The sequence below is a fragment of the Pogoniulus pusillus genome, chromosome 26, assembly GCF_015220805.1.
Source record: "Pogoniulus pusillus isolate bPogPus1 chromosome 26, bPogPus1.pri, whole genome shotgun sequence".
Classification (NCBI taxonomy): Eukaryota; Metazoa; Chordata; class Aves; order Piciformes; family Lybiidae; genus Pogoniulus; species Pogoniulus pusillus.
This window is the reverse complement of record NC_087289.1, coordinates 3,096,286-3,112,937: the sequence shown is the minus strand read 5'-3', so window position 1 is coordinate 3,112,937 and position 16,652 is coordinate 3,096,286. Positions and strand designations below refer to the sequence as shown.

Here is a 16,652-nt window from a genome sequence, read left to right as displayed (position 1 = left end):
ATGGGGGGATAGCTGGCCCAGGACTTGGAGGTACAATGCCACATTCCTGCACTGCTCTTCCCTTGGGGCACTCACATGAGGACAACACACAACCCTGAGGGACATGTCATCTCCACACCCTCACTGGAGCCCTGTCAAACCCATGCCAACTTGCCTTCAGCCTGTGGCCATCCCATCCCCTTCCTCCTGGCGACTCTTTGTCTCCATACCACCAACTGGGGTCAGACAGGCTGGACACAACAGTTTCAGGGCTAGAAAATCCTACTCAATGTTTTCCCACTCTGACACTGGTTTTCTGAGGATCTCCATGCACAAGCAGGGATATGGCATCTGTACCCTCCCAGGATTCTCCTGAAGTACCTCTGAGGCTGGTCTATAAAAATTCAGATCTGTAAGAAATCCTTTATCAGGCTTTCTGCTTCCTGGCAAATGAGCTGTTTGGTTTGACCAGAACCTATTTTTCTATCTTAAATGTATACAAAGAAAGGTTGAGGAGGTAGAGCAAGTTCAGCCTGCAGAAGAAAAGGCATCTGTGGGACCTAGCTGGCTCCAGCTGCCTGGCAGAGTTCAGATTCACTAAGTCCTTCTGTGACTGATGTCAAGCAAAAATATCCCTCAGTTCTTTTATTGGCAGGTCACAGAATCATTTTGGTTGAAAAAGACCTGCAAGATCATCAGGTTCAACCATCATTCAACTCTACCACAGATAATGCTGAAGCATGGTCCCTCAGAACCACATCTCTGCCTCTTTGAACACCATCTCCCTGGGCAGCCTGTTCCAGGGCTTGAGAACCCTTTCTGTTTAGAATTTTCTTCAGATACCCAACCTAAACCTCCCCTGCAGCAACTTGAGGCCACTTCCTCTTGTCCTATCACTTGCTGCCAGGGAGAAGTGACCAACCCCACCTCACTCCAACCTCCTTCCATGGAGCTATAGAGAGCAATGAGGTCTCTCTCCTCAGCCTCCCCTTCTCCACACTAAACAATGCCAGTCCCTTCAGCTGCTCCTCATCAGACCTGTTCTCCAGATCCTTCACCAGCTTTGTTAACCCTCTCTGGACACACTCCAGCACTTCAATGTCCTTCTTGGAGTGAGGAACCCAAAACTGAACCCAGCACTCAGGGTGTAGGCTCACCAGTGCTGAGTACTATGGCACAATCACTGCCCTGGTCCTGCTGGCCACACTATTGCTGATCCAGGCCAGGATGCTGGTGGCCTTGTTGGCCCCTTGGGCACATGGCTGGCTCACATTCACCCTGTTGTCAATCAACACCCCCAGGTCCTTGGGCAGTTTCCAGCCACTCTGTCCAAGCCCGGAGCATTCATGGGGTTGTTGTGACCCAACATTTGGCCTTACTGAATCTCATTCCATTGTCCCTGGCCCATCGATTCAGCCTGGCCAGGTCCCTCTGTAGAGCCTTCCTGCCTCCCAGCAGATCAACATTCCCTCACAGCTTAGTATCATCTGCAAACTCACTAAGAGTGCCTTGATCACTGATAAAGACTGGAAAGAGAAGTGGCCCCAACACGTGAGTCAGCACGAAGCCAGAGAAGGAAAGCGAAGCACTGGGCCATCCCCAAGGGCTTTCCCTCAGCAATTGCTGGAGTAACAAATGCCACTTCTGGCACGTCAGCCTCAGACCTCAGCAAAGGCAGAAAAAAGCCTCCTTAGGAATCCAGCTGCTGCTCCCTTGGCTGCTCTCTGAATTGTCAGTGGCAAATTATGTTCTATTAAATCAAATTTACCTTGCTAAAAATAGCTCCCCTGCTAGTGTTACAAACAACACTGGATTACCCTGCCTGAAAGCCCTGCCCGGGACACGGCCCCTCTCCCTCTCCTCACTCCTTGCCTGCCAGCCACACGCGTGGGCTTTGCCGTTCTGCGGCGGCGCAGCGTGACTCAGGGTGGCTGAAGTGCCTGGGGTAGGATGGAGAGCGGGAAGCCAGGAGCACTCCAAGTGCCTCCCAACCTCCCCAGGGGATTAAGTGGTGCCAGAGCCCTCCAAAGCCACCACACAGAGCATGCTGCCAGCCTGGGGCTGGGTGAGGGCGATGAAGGAGATGCCTCCAGGAGCAGTGCTGGTGCAGGGAGAGGCACACCTCAGCGTGAGCCAGAGCCCAGCCATGTACAGCCTAAAACATTCACGTCAACAAGGGAGATGTCAGCCTGAAGCTGGCAATGGGCCAGTCCCTGCTGGCAAGTGAGGCCTGGGCAGGCAGCAGTCTGGTCAAGCCATGGGCAGTGGGCATGCCCTGATATTCCTGAGAACGGGATACCCACAGACATTCCCAGTGCCCAGAGCTGGGGGGCTCCTGGGAGGGCAGAGGAGGTGCTCTCCCACACAGCCACCCCTGCCCATGAGCCAAGAGCTGGCAGCAGAGCAGCCTCTCCCGCAGAGCCTCCAGCCTTGGTCCAGCTCCGCGGGAGCGTGCAGATGGGCTGCCAGCCCCTGCCCTGCCTGCAGGAGCTTTCTGCTTCAGATGCCTTTCGGGAAGGAAAAGTGTTGGCTCCTCCAGCTTCAGAGCATGAAGCAAGGAGAGAAAGCTCCTGTTCTGCGTGCACACAACGGCACGCACAGAGGCTGCAGCTCCCTGCCCATGGCACGGGTACGGCACGGCTCAAAGATGGGCTCTTCCCTGTGCAGCCCTGGCTGGGCAGGCTGAAACTCACTTCCAACATCTCCTCGCGGGGCAGGAGCACGGTGGGTGCCGGCGGGAACGGCATTTTTCAGCACACCCGCCTCATCTCTTGCAAAGATCAGCCTATTTTTGTGTTGGGACTGGGGAGAGGCCCCCGAGGTGGTGGGTGGAGTGCAAATCCCTCCTGTCCCACTGCAGCAAACAAAACCCCACCAAGTCACGCTCAAACTATTTTCTGCGATGACAGGAGAAGGCAATTTTCTGCGTTTTGCCAGCCCGAGAGGACACTCAGCATCTGCTTTTCCCACTCTCCCTGCCTGTTGCTCCCCACACTTCACCCAGCCCCTCACCTACCCTGCTGAGCTAGGCACACTGCCTGGGCGCCTTGCACCAGCATTACTTTGGGTGCCCAGCACTCTTGCAGCACCAGAGCAACAAAAGGTGCTGGCAAGGGTATCCACCGCACCCAGGCAGGCAGCTGCCTGTAAGCCTGCACACCCCAGCCCCAAGCTTCTCCCACGGGAGAAGAGATTCTCCTTCCCACCTGGCGCAGCTGCTTTGTGGTTTGTGGCGCCAGCTGCCCACTCCCCTGCCTTCAGCGGCAGTCCATCAAACACAGAGATGGGTTTTGGTGCACAGACCCAAAACTGACGTGCACACACCTAGCAGGAGCACCTGGCTGGGCCACCATGCCTGCTGCCAGCTGCACAGGTGTCCTTCCCGTCCAGTCTGTAAGCAGCAAGTGAGCGGCATCCTGCTCCCCTCTCCCCTGCTGCTGCATGCAGAGGAGTGGCAAAGCTGGGGAGAAAAACCGTTTTATCTGCCAACAAACACCATGCCCGGCTCTGGTCTCTCCCACACAACTGGGCGGTGACACAGGAGCAGGAAGGTGGCCGAGGTGGCCATGGTGGCCCTCTGGGCAGGCTGCAAACGTATCAGCTCCCGCACAGGTGCCGGGAGAGGTTAGCTCAGCCGAGCAGCGTGGGGACAGCAAGAGCACAGCACAGCCGCCCTGGAGCTCACTCCACTCTCCTCCATCAGCACTCCAACACCAGCACAAGCTCAGCTCACGCCCCGACCCCACCAACAACTTTACAACTGTTGCCTTGTCAGAGAAGCGCTTGGCAGGCTGAGTTGCTGGCAGGCTGAGTGCAAGCAAGCAGGACACTTGCTGAGCAAGACCCAATCCCTTCTCTACACAATCCCAGCATGGTGGAGGCTGGAAGGGACCTCCAAAGATCATCTAGTCCAAACCTCCTGCTAAAGCACCACCTTTCTAGCAGCTCGCAGCCAGACCAGGGCTTGTCCGGTAAAAATGCCCCTTCCCTCGGCAGAGCGGGAGGGGACAGGACGGGACACACACCGAGGCTAACCCTGCAGCCCAGGGACTGGGATCCTGCCTGGGCTCCGGGCTCCATCGCCCCAGCCCTACGAACCCAGGGCTTGCTGCTGGAGTCGCCCGGGCTCACGGCACCTCGCCCGGGGTAATGCTGCTTTCCACAGCTTGGGAACAAATATCTTCTTCCCCCCACCTTCCATCTCCTGAAACAACCTGCAGAACGAGTTGCAACCTGCCTCTTCCCCGAGGCCAAGACAAGCTGAGCACCTCCCTTGCTTCTCCTTGCCTCCGAAGCTAATTTTTTTCAATTAATGAGAAATGTCCCTTGCTGAGCTTCCCCCACCCGGCGAGCCGGCGGGACAGCCCAGCTCTGGGGCCGTCAGGAGGCTGTCTGCTTCTGCCGCACAGAGCTGAGACCCAACACAAGCTGAGACACCAGTAAAGACCTCACGACCACCCCTGGTTGGATTAAAGGCTCGGTAGCAGCCATCTTCTTCCCCCGCTGCCTGTATCCCACCCCGTGTCCCCAACCCACCGCTGTCCCCTTACTTGGTGGCAGCAGCGCGGTGCCATCGGCAGCGGCCAGGTCGGTTCCGGTGCTGGCTCCGGGGCTGCCGGTTCCCAGCCTCGGCGAGATGAGGCAGGCGGAGCCGCTCCCCGCCTTCAGCTGCTCCCCGCCCCGGCGATGAGCTCCGGGGCGGGGAGCAGCCGGAGGGGGGTGGGGGGGGAGCGGCTTTTCCACTCATTTGTTATCATTTCCCACCCCCCTCTAGAGAGAAAGGGCTTTCCCCATCCTTGTCCCCAAATCCCTGCCCCGATCCCTGGAGGTTTTTAACCCGCTCCCCCCCGGGCCCCCTGCCCCAGTCCTGTACCTCGGTCCCCTCGGCTTTTTTTAGCTCTTTCCTAAGGAACGGAACAAAGCACCAAAAAAACCACCCCAAACAAACAACAACAACAAAAAAGAAACCCAGATAAAAAAGCGTTTTTATTTTCTTTCCATGACGCAGACACTTTGCCTGCTCGGGGGTGACACTATTTCAGGCACGTCTATTATTTATGTTTTGCTTTATTTATATTAATTAGAGACGCCAGCCGTCTTACGTTGCTCTCCCAACTTCAAAAAGCAGGAGCAGGAGAGAGATGGATGAGGCTGAGCCTTCTGGAGAGGGACGAGCAGAGAGCAGCAGGATCCACAGCGAGAGCTGCGCTCCGTCTGCTGCTCCCATGTCGTGTCCCTGCTCTACACTTGGGATCCCTCCAATCCCAACCTCACTTTCCCTGTCTCACTCCTTGCTCTGACGGCAGAGAGGTGGGTTGGAACTTCTGGTTGGGATGCTGAGGATGATGGAGTCACAGAATCACAGAATGGTAGGAGTTGGAATGGGTCTCTGGAGATCATTAAGCCCACCCCTCCAAAAGATCATGATCACCTGAAGCAGTTCACACAGGAACACATCCAGGTCGCTTTTGAAGGTCTCCAGAAATGGATTCTCCACCACCTCTCTGGGCAGTCTGTTTCAGTGCTCTGCCACCCTCAAAGTAAAGAAATTCCTCCTCATGCTTAGGTGGAACTCCCTATGTTCAGTTTATGCCCTTTACCTCTTGTCCTGTCACTAGGGACCCTGAGGAGAGTCTGGCCCATCCTCCTGACACCCACCCTTAGGTATCTGTTAGCACTAATAAGATCCCCTCTCAGTCTCCTCTTCTCCAGGCTAAACAGCCCCAGGTCTCTCAGCCTCTCCTCACATTAGAGGTGATCTGGTCCCCTGCACTGGACTCTCTAGTTCTTTGTCCTTCTTGAGCTGGGGAGCCCAGAACTGGACACAGCACTGCAGGTGAGGCCTCACCAGCACAGAGGAGAGGGGCAGGAGAACCTCTCTTGACCTGATGGCCACACTCCTGCACCTCAGGATTCCCCAAACTTCCAGGAGTACCCAGAGTTTTAGGGGAGATGGCAGCACTGATGTCACCTGTGCCCAGGCAAGAGGTCTATCCTCTCAGAGTATATACTGGACCCTGGCCATGGGCTGTGGTGAAATGCAGAGGAGGAAAGAGGGCTTGGAGCTGCCTCCCATGCTGACCACCTCCCTCAGGAGCTGTAACCCCTATCAACACCCAACCAAAATGTGTGGCATCTATGGATACCCCCTCCCTAGAGGTGTTCAAGACCAGGTTGGACAGGCCCTGAGCAACCTGGTCTAGAGGGAGGTGTCTCTGCCAGTGGCAGGGGGTTTTGAAACAGATGATCTTTAAGGTCTCTTCCAATCTACACCATTGAGTCTATGGTTCTGTGATCTCTCCTTTCCCTTGAGACAGCCACTCAAAGGGAGGGAGATGCTCTTCTCAGTGCAATAAGCAAAAGAGAGCTTAAAAGTGTCTTTTCATCTTCTGGGCAGATTTGGGGGATTTTCATCAGGTCTTTTTTTTTTCACTTTAACTCTGATTAATTTGATGCTGAAATGTTGACCCAGGGCAATGCCAAAGTTTGATGCTGATTCAGTTGTAATGCCACCTCCCTGCCCGGGCTCTGTTACGTAGGGGAGAAGGAATCCCTGGCAATTATAACTCATTTTGCTGAACATGTGATTACAAATGGGAACCACAGAGCCCATTAGGGCTCTGAGTAATGAGCACTGCAGTTGAGACACAATTAAATAAGCCCAGGCTCCCTCTGGCTCCAGCACTTACTCCAAAGACAAGCTGGGCTGCTCAGAAAGCCCTTCACCCTTTGCCCTCCACCAGTTTCTTCTTGGTGCCCAGAGGAGAGATGGTAAATTTCAAATGGGAAAAGAAAACCCAACCAAGCAAACCAACCAAAAGCTTGAGACATTTCCAGAGTGATTTCTTTTATTTACAGCTTTCATTCTGCTTGGCAGTGGCACCCCAGGGATGAGCTCTCCTGTTCCTGCCCACAGGTGGTGGCCAGCATTACATTAAATGAAGGTGAGCTGCAGACCAGCAGATCAGGCTGGAAATGAGACAGCACGGCAGGGATGGGATGTCCCCTGAGAGGCACTCAGCTGCTAAGCTGGGACACACCAGTGCAGCCCAGCTGTCCCCTTGCCAGCCTCTGTCATGGTGGTAGGTGGTGTCCTGGAGCATTGTGGTGGGACTCCTGTGCCCAGCAGCACCAAGCCCATGGCAGGGCAGGGCAGGACAGGACAGCTGGCCACACAGGTGCTTGACCACTTAGAATCATAGAATCAACCAGATTGGAAGAGACCTTCAAAAATATCCAGTCCAACCTAGCACCCAGCCCTACCCAGTCATCTAGACCATGGCACTAAGTTCCTCATCCAGGCTTTGCTTGAACACCTCCAGGGACGATGCCTCCACCACCTCCCTCACCGTGTGCTCTCCAAAGAACTTGGTGTCACCTTAGCAAGTCTTTCTCTTGCTTGTGTGTACTGTGCATCAGAGGGGAAACGACACCATCTCATATGCAACAGTAGCAGCTCATCTGCAATGACAGCATCTCTGCTGCTTCCTGCCAGCTGACCCCATCCCTGCCTCCTGTGCCTGGAGACCAAGCCACCTGGCTCTCTCCCCGAGCCTGATTTTTAGGCAGGATGACACTGTGGAGGGTGAAATAGTCCTGATTTTGGAACCCATGGGGCTGGCATAGCACAGCAGAGGGAGAGGCTGCAGACAGCAAGTGAGCGCTGCAGCGATGGAAGCAGGGGGAATGCGTGCAGCAGTGCCAGCAGCAGTTCTCCAACGCTGCACAGCACTTGGCCAAGCCCTTCTCCTACATGGAGCTGGTCTGCTGTCAGGGAAGAATGGTGCAAGTGAGTCAGGGATATGAGTGAAGCAGCATTCCACTGCAGGCTCAGATAGTGACCAGGTATCACAGAGCCTGTGAGACACTGGATCCCCCCGAACCTGTGTGTTCAAGTGTGGGCTGAAGACACTCAGGTGGGAGGAGCTGGGTAACCAAGAGCAGCCCACTGGCTGAGTCAGAGCACCCATGGGTGCTCTGATAAACATCACTCCAGTCCTGTTTCACCCTGGGTGGCCTTGAGTCTGCAGAAGATGATGTCCATAGTGACACTGCAATGGCTCAGAGACGGGTGGCATCATAGCATCACAGCATCAGAAAGCACCAGGGATGACTGCACGCTTGAAATGCAGTGTGCTCAGGGGGCTGGAGCACCACTCCTACCAAGACAGGCTGAAAGAACTGGGGCTGTTCAGCCTGCAGAAGAGAAGATTCAGAGTAGACCTTAGGGCTGCATTTCAGTATCTGAAGGGGATCTACAGGAAGGCTGTGGAGAGACTGTTTAGAAAGGCTTGTGGTGATGGGACAAGGGGCAATGGTTTGAAACTGGAGCAGAGTAGATTCAGGTGAAAGTTCTTTATGATGAGAGTGGTGAAATATTGCAACATGTTGCCCAGGGATGTGGTTGAAGGCCCATCCCTAGAGACATCCAAAATCACACTTGATGGAGCCCTGGGCAACCTGATCTAGCTTATTGCATCCTCCTGGGTGCAGTTGGATGCCTCCAGCAGAAAAAAAGGAAGTAGAAAGAAAAGGGCATGAAGTAAATCTGGGGTGCCCATGCCCTTGGCTCTCTGCTCAGGCTGCTGCCTTGCTCAGAACACAGAGAGCAGAGCAGGGAAAGGATTCCAAGAGCTGTCAGATGTTGTTAGTGGTGTGACATCTCTTAATAAGGCCCATCTGGTGGGAAGGCAGCGAATCCAGCAGGACTTCTGCAGATCTGATGGTGAAAGCTTTTGCCAAGGTTTTACAATGAGTGACCTAATAATACCTGAAGGGAGCCTCGAAGAAAGCTGGGGAGCAATATTTTACAAGTGCTAGGATGAGGGGCAATGGCTTTGAGCTGGAAAAGGGGAGATTTAGGCTGGAGATTAGGAAGAAATTCTTTGCAGTGAGGGTGGTGAGACACTGGAACAGGTTGCCCGGGGAGGTTGTGGATGCCCCCTCCTTGGAGGTGTTCAGGGCCAGCTTGGATGGGGCCTTGAGCAACCTGGTCGAGTGGAAGGTGTCCCTGCCTATGGCAGGGGGTCAGAACTAGATGATCATTAAGGCCCTTTCCAACCCAAACGATGTTATGAATTCTATGAATTAATAGAATCACAGAATCAGTCAGGGTTGGAAGGGACCACAAGGATCAGCCAGTTCCAACCCCTCTGCCATGGGCAGGGACACCCTACCCTAGAGCAGGCTGCCCACAGCCTCAGCCAGCCTGGCCTTAAACACCTTCAGGAATGAGGCTTCCACCACCTCCCTGGGAAACCCATTCCAGGCTCTCACCACCCTCATGGTGAAAAACTTCCTCCTAACATCCAGTCTGAATCTGCCTATTTCCAGCTTTGTTCCATTCCCCCTAATCCTGAAAGCCTAAAAAGTCCCTCCCCACCTTTCTTGTATCCCCTCCTTAAGATACTGAAAGGCCACATTAAGGTCACCTCAGAGCCTTCCCCCTCCAGACTGAACAGCCCCAACTCCCTCAGTCTCTCCTCCAGCCCTCTGATCATCCTCATTGAGGCTGTGTTTGGCGCAGAGAGTTCTGACTGCCCAGGATGACCCTGAGAAGAAACAGTTACAGCAAACCTCCCTCATTGGACAGCAGAGCTCCAGGCCAACTCATTCCATCTGTAGGGACATGGCGACCCCACACAGCCTGCAAGGTCCCACCTGGCTACAGGTCAGTTCTGGAGACAGAGCTGGTTCCCACAGACACTCCATCTCACCAGGAGCAAGCAGATAGATCCTGCATCCCTAACCAAAGGGCTTGCTGGCATGCCCAGGCTCTTCACCAGCTTTTCATCTATTAAGAGCCTTTATCATAGAAGGTTTGGGTTGGAGGGCATCTTGAAGATCATCTAGTTCCAACCTCCCTGATATGATTTGCCCTTGGTGAAGCCCTGTTGATCACCACCAACCACCTCTTCTTCATTTCCCATATGCCTTAGCAAAGCCTTCAGAAGGATCTGCTCCATAGTCTTGCCAGGCACAGAGGTTTGGACCTTTACAGAATAGTAGAATCACAGAATTGTTCTGCTTGGAAAAGACCTCTAAGAACATCAAGTCCAACCATCAAGCTAACACCACCATGTCCATTAAACCATGTTCCAAAGCACCATGTACACAATTCTCTTGAACACCTCCAGGGACACCTGGAACACTCCAGCACCTCCCTGGGCAGCCTGTTCCAATGCATTACTACTCTTGCAGCAAAGACACTTTTCCTTATGTCCAACCTAAACCTCCCCTGGTGCAGTTTCAGACCATTTCAGTCATTCTATCACTTGACACTAGGGAGAAGAGACCAACTCCCACCTGGCTCCAGCCTCCATTCAGGGAGTTGCAGAGAGCAATGAGGTCTCCCCTTAGTCTCCTCCAGACTAACCAACCCCCTCAGCTGCTCCTCCCCAGACCCTTTGCCAGCTTTGCTGGCCTTCCCAGTCTCCATCCTTCTCATCCTGCATCCCTGCAGCACGAGTCCCTGTGTGGCTGCCCGGGTGATGATGGTGGTGTGAACCCCCCTGTCCTTTGGTGTGATGGTTTGGGTGTTCCTTGCCCCTCCCACACTTTGGAAAATCACCCAGACTAGACTCAGTCGATCTGGAAATGGAATGAAGCTTTGTACCTACAGCTTAGCACAATGTGCAAGCAGATATTGACAATACAGACAGAAATACACAAGTTAAGAGGTAATACAGAAACACAGCAGCCCTCCCAGAAACCTGAGTCCCCAGGAGGGGCTCACGACCACTTTTCCACCTCCCCACCCCTCTACCTTACCCAAGACATTGCCTTACGCTGAAGGTAGCTTGGAGGGTCGGGCAGGGGGCTTAGGAAGCAGATGGATTAGTCACACAGACAGCAGGTGAGGTTAGAGAGAGAAGCTCAGCCCAAAGCCCAGAGAGAGACTCTGTTATCTATATTCGTGTTCTTGTTCTTATCCATCTCAGCAAGCCTCTGAGCACAGCAGACATCACCCTTGTTTCCTTCACACAGCCTGCAATCTAATTCTTCTCACCAGAACATTCTAGCTGGGCTCAAACCAGCACATCTGGAAGGGATGTTAGGACCCAAGGGCGCTGGTCAAACCCGCAGCGCCAAAGCCGTGCCTCACCTGCAGGCAGCATGTGGCAGGCAGGCAGGCAGGCGGAGCGAGCTCCTCACGCAGGCTGGCACCGTGCGGGAAGCGGCTGCGAGGGAACAGCTGGCCCCGTAGGTGTGTGACGGCAGCAGGAACAGCCCGTGTGAGTTGGGGAAATGCCACGGCTGGGGATGGGGAGAAGGTAGAGCTGAACTAAGTGGCTAGCGATGAATCACAGCGCGGTGCAGAACGGGCCAGTGGGCGGCGGAGAGAAGATGCAAAGCTCGCCCCGCTTCCAGCAGGCGTCGGAGCGCCGCAGGAGCAGGCTCTGCCAACCGCTTCCAGGCTGCTCCCAGCAGAGCTGCGGGAAAGGATGTGGGGCAGAGAGGGGAACCAAATCCTGTGGCGCTCATGAGTGACTCTTCATGCTGCCAGCCCTGAGGCATGGGAAGGGGCCAGCACAGGAGCCTTGAGCTGAAGGACTGGAGCATGTCCCAGAGCATGGTGCAGGCATGAGTCAAGCTTCAGTGGGACAGCTCTGCCCCAGAAGCTGTGAAGATGCTGAGGGGGCACAGCAGAGGCTGCTGCTGCATAGGAGGAGAAGGAGCTAATGGATCTTCATCTGCTGCCATCTTTTCCATCTTTCCCACTCCCAGCCGTGCACACCAGACCTTCAGCCTCAGCATACTGCAGCAGTGCTTATGGCAGGAGGACAGCAAGGAGCAGCAAGGCTGGGGTGATGCAAGACACCAGCAATCTCAAGATACCCCTCTGCTCTGGTACACCTGGCTGGGAGATCAGCTGTCCACAGATCCTGGGCCCTGTAGAGCCCAGAATGCTCCCTCAGGTGCTTTGGTGTCTCTTAGGTGAGCAGAATCAGACACCTTGGAAACACTATTAGGCTGAGTGCTTCACAGAGGCTTACAGCGGTAGGACAAGGAGCAAAGGCTTTGAGCTGGAAAAGGAGAGATTTAGGCTAGAGATTATGAAGAAATTCTTTACAGCAAGGGAAGGAAGACACTGAAACGGGTTTCCCAGGGAGGTGGTGGAAGGCCCATCCCTGGAGGTGTTTAAGGCCAGGATGGATGAGGCTCTAGACAGGCTGATCTAGTGTGAGGTGTCCCTGCCCATGGCAGGGTGGTTGGAGGTGTTCAAGGCCAGGTTGGATGGGGCCCTGAGCAACCTGGTCTAGCAGAAGGTGCTCCTGCACATGGCAGGGGTTTGGAACTAGATGATCTTTAATTTCTCTTCCAACAGAAACCATTTTGTGGCTCTGTGACTCCCTGTGGCAGGCTTCATGGGGAGCAGAGGGTCCTCAGATCAAAGTGCCTCGAAGGCACTGGTCCCACACATCTCTGCTGATGCCCTTCACATTGTTCCCATGGCTGGTCCAGACTATTCCCCCACTGGGGCTTCTCTTCCCCAGGGTTGTGGTGCTGGGTTGTAGGTCTGTGCCCAGGGCTGTTGTCCCCTGGGGCTGGCTGAAGCACTCCTCTCTGCGAGAGATAAGGAGCATGGACTGCCTTAAATCTCTTGAACTCTTGAATTAAAGCAAGGATGTGGGATTTAGCTTGGAAGGTTTTGAAGCAGATATTTTTGTTATACATCATCATGCATGTCATGAGTCTCAAATATTTAGAAGAGCTGTATAAATAACTGTTTGATCACCTTTTCTCATCTGGCTCCTGCTGCCCTCCATCACAGCTGCCGCGGGGCAGGGGAAAGTGTGCAGCACTTGGGAACATGAGGTTTTGCTTTCTGTGCTTCCATGAGGGATGCTGTCACAAGCCTTGTGCTTGTGACATTCACAGGGAGAGGAGAGGAGAGGAGAGGAGAGGAGAGGAGAGGAGAGGAGAGGAGAGGAGAGGAGAGGAGAGGAGAGGAGAGGAGAGGAGAGGAGAGGAGAGGAGAGGAGAGGAGAGGAGAGGAGAGGAGAGGAGAGGAGAGGAGAGGAGAGGAGAGGAGAGGAGAGGAGAGGAGAGGAGAGGAGAGGAGAGGAGAGGAGAGGAGAGGAGAGGAGAGGAGAGGAGAGGAGAGGAGAGAGCCAGGATGCATGAGGAGTCTGCTTCCCCGAGAGTCACTCAGACACTCAGACTGTCAGGACAAAATCCTTGGCACAAAAACACCATCATGTTACTGGGAACTACACTATGCTCTGGGCAATGGTTGTGTCAACTCCAGAACTCTTGGCATGTGAAATGGGAATTTTCATGACATTTTCAGTGGATAAAGGGACAAAATAATCCAGAAGCTGTTTCCCACCTTGACAGCTGAAGCAGCCCGGATGGCCTGAGGGCACAGTTCAGAGTGCTCCACATCTTATTTCTCATCACCCAGCTCCCAGGCAACATCCCAGGCCAGCGACTGGTTAGAAATGCCCTGAGGTTTGCACCCCAAAACCATCCAGAAGGCACTGGGTGCTGGAGCAGAAGGCAGCCAGAATGCCCAAGGAGACTGGTTTTTTTCAGAGCTCCATCAAGAAGATGTTTCTACCAGAAGATCTTCTGGGTCTAAAGAGTGAATCCCCAACCACAGCCAGTCAGCTTGTCTCAGTTTCAGCTTGAAACCCTTTGCTGCCAGGCTGCCAGGGCCAGTGCTGCAGCCACTGGGAGATGAGAAACATTTGCCATATGCTGAGGGATTACTGTATAAAAGCGAGCTGCCTGGCTGCACGCCAAGGCACAGGGTTTCCAAATAGAGTCTGAATCCTGGACAGAAAAGTTCCAACTAAATATAGCCATGACAGCCTCAGTGGTGGCTGCTGCTTTTGTTTTTTTTTTGGTTGGGGGGAGGGTGGGTTAAAGTCCACTCAAAGTAGCCTGCTGCGGGGTTGTGTCCTGCTGGGGGGGGCAGATGAAGGCTTGTTTAGAAACAGAGGTACAAACTCAAGGAGAATTGTGGGAGTGGGAACCTTGTTCTTTCTCCCACCTGGATAGGATAGGATAGAACAGAACAGAACAGAACAGACTAGACTAGAATAGAGTCAACCAGGCTGGAAGAGACCTCCAAGATCATCCAGTCCAACCTAGCACCCAGCCCTATGCAGTCAACCAGACTATGGCACTAAGTGCCTCATCCAGGCTTTTCCTGAACACCTCCAGGCACAGTGACTCCACCATCTCCCTGGGCAGCCCATTCCAATGCCAATCACTCTCTCTGCCAACAACTTCCTTCTCACATCCAGCCTAGACTTCCCCCAGCACAACTTGAGGCTGTGTCCCCTGTTCTGTTGCTGCTTGCCTGGCAGAAGAGACCAACCCCCAGCTGGCTACAGCCTCCCTTCAGGTAGTTGTAGACAACAATGAGCTCTGCCCTGAGCCTCCTCTGCTGCAGGCTGCACACCCCCAGCTCCCTCAGCCTCTCCTCACAGGGCTCTGCTCCAGGCCCCTCACAGCTTTGGCGCCCTCCTGTGGACACCTTCCAGTACTGCAACATCTCTCTTGAATTGAGGAGCCCAGAACTGGACACAGCACTCAAGGTGTGGCCCGAGCAGTGATGAGCACAGGGGCAGAATAACCTCCCTTGTCCTGCTGCCCACACTACTCCTGAGCCAGCCCAGGATGCCATTGGCTCTCTTGACCACTTGGGCTCACTGCTGCCTCATCTTCAGCTACTATCTCCCAGCACCCCCAGGTCTCTCTCTGCCTGGCTGCTCTCCAGCCACTCTGTCCCCAGCCTGTAGTGTTGCTTAGGGTTGTTGTGGCCAAAGTGCAGAACTCTGCACTTGGCCTTAAAGGTCTTTTTCAACCTTACTGATTTTATGATCATCTGAGGCAAAGAATTGCCTGCAGTGTTCCTGATCCAGCCCAGGATGCCATTGGCTCTCCTGCCCTAGGGTGCTCCTGAGAACTGGAGGGGCTGTGGGTGAACAGTGCTTGTGCTGCCTCCACTCCCTAAGGAGGAACCAAGGGACGCAGCTTTAGCCTGCTTTTCCTTGCACCCTGCCTGGAAAAGGTCTCTCTGCCTTCAAACCATTGCAAGGAACCAAAAGAGCTGGGGGAGTCCATGAGACCATGGAGGACAAAAGACAAACAGGTGGCCTTGGAGAAAGGTTGGTGCCTGCAGGGCTCGCTCACTTGCAGCTCAGCAAGAGGGAACTTTGCCACATGGTTTTGGCAGAGCTGGTTGTGTTGTGGGACTGCTGGGAGTGATGGGAGGCTGAGAACAGCTCAGTGGGAAGATGGTGCTTTCACTTGGGAAAGGCAGCTTGGATTTTTCTGGGCTGCCAGTCCTGCTCACACCTTTCAGAGACATGGGCTGGATTATTCAGCCAGACTCCTACCAGCAAATGCAGAAAGAAAATCAGAGGCAGTCATAGAATTCCTTTGTTAGGAAAAGACCTCTAAGATCATTGAGTTCAACCATCAACCTGGCAGCATCATGCCCACTAAACCAAGTGACTCAAGTTGCCCCAGGGGAGGCTTAAGTTGGATATTAGGAAAAATTATTTTCTCAAGAGTGGTCAGGCACTGGGAAAGGTTGTTCAGAGAGGTGGTGGAGTCACCATCCCTGGAGGTGTTCACATATAGACATGCCACTAGGGGAGATGGTTGAACTCAATGATCTTAGAAGGTCTTTTCCAACTGAAATGATTCTGTGATTCTATAGTTCTGTAATGTTAAGAACCTTGATGAGGAAAAGGAGGCAAGAGAAACACCTCCTTGCATGTTGGTTTGCACAGTATCTGCAAGAGCTGCCCAAGGCTTTCATGTTGCAGGCAGTACTTGAGGACTCAGCTCCTAGGATCACAGAATCATAGAATGGTTTAGGTTGGAAGAGACCTCAAGGATCATCCAGTTCCAACCCCCTGCCATAGGCAGGAACACCTCCCACTAGAACAGGTTGCTCAAGGCCTCATCCAACCTGGCCTTGAACACCTCCAGGGAGGGAGCAGCCACAACCTCCCTGGGCAACCTGTGCCAGTGTCTCACAACCCTCACTGCAAAGAACCCTTTCCTAACATCTAGTTTCACTCTGCCCTCTGCCAGTTCAAACCCATTCCTCCTTGTCCTGTCATCACAAGACCTTGTCAATAGTCCCTCCCCAGACCCTCCTGCAGCCCCCCTTCAGATACTGGCAGGCCACTATAAGGTCTCCTGGAAGCCTTCTCTCCTCCAGGCTGCAGAGCCCCAGCTCTCTGAGCCTGTCCTCATAGCAGAGCTGCTGCAGCCCTCTGAGCATCTTCATAGCCTCCTCTGGACTTGCTCTAACAGTTCCTTGTGTTGGGAGCTGCAGAGCTGCACACAGGACTGTGCTCAGCACTGCTCAGGCCACACCTTGACTGCTGTGTCCAGTTCTGGGCTCCTCCATTCAAGAGAGATGTTGCAGTACTGGAAGGTGTCCACAGGAGGGCGACAAAGCTGTGAGGGGCCTGGAGCACAGCCCTGTGAGGAGAGGCTGAGGGAGCTGGGGGGGTGCATCCTGCAGCAGAGGAGGCTCAGGGCAGAGCTCATTGCTGCCTGCAGCTGCCTGCAGGGAGGCTATAGCCAGGTGGGGTTGGGCTCTGCTGCCAGGCACCCAGCAACAGAACAAGGGGACACAGTCTCAAGTTTTGCCAGGGGAGGTCTAGTCTGGATGTTAGGAGGAAGTTGTTGTCAGAGAG

At 54.0% G+C, this 16,652-nt stretch overlaps 1 protein-coding gene across 1 annotated transcript in view; it reads right to left on the bottom strand.

The window, feature by feature from the left end:
- Positions 1 to 4,658, bottom strand: part of LOC135187180 (diacylglycerol kinase beta-like) — a 32,656-nt gene extending 27,998 nt beyond the window's left edge. Inside the window, exon 1 of the mRNA XM_064165707.1 lies at positions 4,530 to 4,658. The gene's annotated coding sequence lies outside the window, so the exon portion shown is untranslated. The remainder of the gene's footprint in view (positions 1 to 4,529) is intronic.
- Between the last annotated feature and the right edge of the window lie 11,994 nt (positions 4,659 to 16,652).